Below are 3,461 nucleotides of genomic sequence, written 5' to 3' on the forward strand. Positions count from 1 at the left end.
TTAAAACTCAAAGTCCTCATCTGTCATGTCGATAGCCCAGGCAAACTTTTCTCGCTGTGTTTTGTTGTAGATCTTCTCAATGGGAACTCCCCATTTTTTGCACCTGTGAAGGGAAGAAAGTAGTAAACAATATGTCATGGCTGGAGAAATTCTCTTTCACAAACACATGCTTAGCATGGGTAAAGGTCAAAGGGATATTCTTCCACGCTTTTCCAAAACAAAGAGTCCTCGCATTTAGAAACTGGTGAACGGGCCATTGTGTCATAGCAGGGAGTTTTTCCAAAAATAAGCCGAGAGTTGGGCTGATGACAGTTACACACAGAGGCAGGAGTCTGGTTCAGGCACAGACCCTTCTCGGGGCCTAATCCGCCACTATTCCCACCCACGGACATTTCTCATCATGAAGCGTCTTGGCGTCAGCTTTGGCTGCTTTAAGTTCCTTCTTGGCAGCAGAGAGCTGTTTCTTTTTCTCGTCTATCTACAATACCGATACACAAGGTTTCTGTTTGCTGATGACAGCAAAAAGGCCAGAATTCAAATGACTGATGGCGATTTTAATCACTGGTACCTTGGTCTGTAAATTGTGCATGGATTTCTCAAAGGTTTTTGGTGGCACCCTCTGGTGGTTGCAGAGAACAGCCACAGCGCGGTTTGCTCTGTTATAGGAGAGGATCTTCTCAGGGATGTTATCATCAGCTGTAACAATCAGGATGAAGGGGGTTTTAGGTCATTTAAAGAATTCTGAAACAAAATGCCATCTATAAATAACGAAACTGCTAAATTGTTTGGGTATCAGCAAAGAATTCATCAAGTACACAGATATGGACCGGACAGACTCACGGCTGGTCAGTTCTTTGAGCTGCTGTTGGAGGGTAATGGACGTGTTATAAGTGCGAAACACTTTCGCCGTCAACCCATCCATCAACTCCTGGAGATGCTTATTCAGAATTGATGTCTAAAGGACAGAGCAGACGGTGCACATCACTTTAAAGCCTACGGTATTATATTTGATATGCAAATTCTAAAGCCTCTAAATGATCAAAACTTTGCTAAAAAACCTTCTGCATACAATCTACTCCATGCCTTCTGTCGTCTGATTGATAGTTTATACATTTTTAGTATAATTGTAAAGGTTGTGGTTCACATGTCTTTTTGTTGAGAAATCTACTGACTTTTTTATAAATGTTAGAATAACTTTTATATTATCAGTAATATTTCAAGATAAATATTTACTGGAATGAAGCAGCTTAGGTTTACTTGATTACACATACTTGCTTTTTAAGGAATCGTGTACAAATATGAGTATCAGATATGATCATCTCTCATATCTGATACTCATATTTGTACACGATTCCTTAAAAATATGAGTATCAGATATGATCATCTCTCAGTCCTCGTATTGCGTTGCATTATATATTTTAAACTACAGAGCTGTGATCATCAAACTAAGCAATTAAGTATCATCTTACTAAGATGTATTATTGGAGATATATATAGTGACAACTGATATTTGTATCATTTTATGCAAGTAGTCTGTTATACTAATCTCACTTATTACATTACAAGCTGTCAGAGTTTCACCTTACTTTGTGTCCATATAAATATCAGCATCTGCACCAAATTGCATCATTTTGCTCAATTTGGGTCTGAATAAAACTGAAGGCTTTTTCCTCCTTCAGTATGAGCTCTATATTCTCACTACATCATACTAAATGAGCCACAAAAGCCTGATATATCAAATATGACATTCAACACAAAACACATACAGTCAGGGTCGGATGCAATCGAGATGTGATTGAAGTGCAGACATTCTTTTTTTTTTGTGGAACCGCTTAAAATAAAGCTAAAAGTCTGCACTTTAATCACATCTCGATTGTTTTATTTCAAATCCATTGTAGTGGTGTATAAAGGCAAAAGCGCAAAAACTCAGTCAGTGTCCGAATACTTCCAAACCTGACTGTATGCAAACTTTTACTTTTTTTTTTTGATTTTGTCTCAGATAAACTGATAGATTTTTTCTGATTATCATTTCCCACAACAGGCTTGTTTAAACAAGATGCACAATAGGAAGGAGGACGTTCATGGTGAAATGGAGTATGAAGGTCTTACATTGAGACGTAAGACCTTCGTTCATCTTCGGAACACAAATTAAGATATTTTTGATGAAATCTGAGTGCTCTCTGACCCTCCCGTAGACAGCAAGGGAACTACCGTAATATTACGAAGATACAAGAATACTTTTTGTGCGCAAAGAAAACAATACTAACATAATTTATTCAGCAATTCTTCTCCCCGAGTTACCGTCTTCTGCCATTTTGGAGAGTATCCAAGAACGTAATCAGCATTATTTACACTTCTACTGAATGTAAACAACGCTGATTACGTTGATTACTGAAGAACAATTGTTGAATAAATTATGTTATTATTGTTTTCTTTGTGTACAAAAAGTATTCTCGTAGCTTTGTAAAATTACGGTTGGACCCCTGATGCCACATGGACTGTTTAACCGATCTCCTTGCTATGTTTCTGAGCATTGATCGTGGTAGTTACCTTGCGGTCTATGGGAGGGTCAGAGAGCTCTCACAATCCATCAAAAATATCTTAATTTGTGTTCTGAAGATGAACGGAGGTCTTACGGGTTTGGAACAACACGAGGGTGAGTAATTAATGATAGTTTTGGGTGAACTATCTCTTTAAATATCACCAATATGTGGAACATATTTAGATTGTCTCACACTTTTCTCCCCGGGGACTTTGTTGTAGTAATGGATGTAGTCTTTTCCAGCTCCACCACGTAGTCCTGTCCGTCCATCTGAGGGCGCAGATGCGCTCCACACGCAGAGAGCAGCAGCCCACCGTATCTGCAGTCTCCCCCTCGTCCTTCTCATTCCCGGCCCTCAGAGCCAACTTCAACCCGATGAGCGGTCGTTTGAAATCACATAGAAATCAGAGCAAAAACACCTGTTTAATTCCAAGGGTCAGAGAGGGGGTGGAAACGGTCTAAATTATGATTATTTCAGGTGCATAAAAATGTATTAATTATAATTATGCATTATATGTTATTTCACTGGTAGGTTGCAGGTCTGTTCTGATTTGCTATAAAAAAACAATGCCAAATATAAATAATAAATGCAGTACAACTCGATATATTTAGGATGGAAAAATCAATCAATCAACTTTCATCAAGGAAACAGGATTTATTATAAATGTGCAACAAAGACATTCACTAGGTCGAAGTGATTAGGTTTTGATTAATTATTGGCTGCAGATATTTGTAATAATTATTAAAAAAATAAATAATATTTATATATAATTAATTTGAGCCTATATAAGTAAGGGATAATCAACGGCTAGCCGTGCATTAAAGGATTTTAAATGTGCGACGTGGAGGCAAAGAGGCACCCGACGCGAAGCGGAGGTGCATTTAAAATCCTTTAATGCACGGCTAGCCGTTGATTATC

At 38.1% G+C, this 3,461-nt stretch overlaps 1 pseudogene; it reads right to left on the reverse strand.

Annotated features, from left to right (window-relative positions):
- Positions 1-3,461, reverse strand: part of LOC107557478 (DNA topoisomerase 1-like) — a 19,090-nt pseudogene continuing 15,629 nt past the window's right edge.

The sequence above is a fragment of the Sinocyclocheilus grahami genome, unplaced genomic scaffold (genome assembly GCF_001515645.1).
Source record: "Sinocyclocheilus grahami isolate Dianchi unplaced genomic scaffold, SAMN03320097.WGS_v1.1 scaffold604.1, whole genome shotgun sequence".
In the NCBI taxonomy this organism is placed as follows: Eukaryota; Metazoa; Chordata; class Actinopteri; order Cypriniformes; family Cyprinidae; genus Sinocyclocheilus; species Sinocyclocheilus grahami.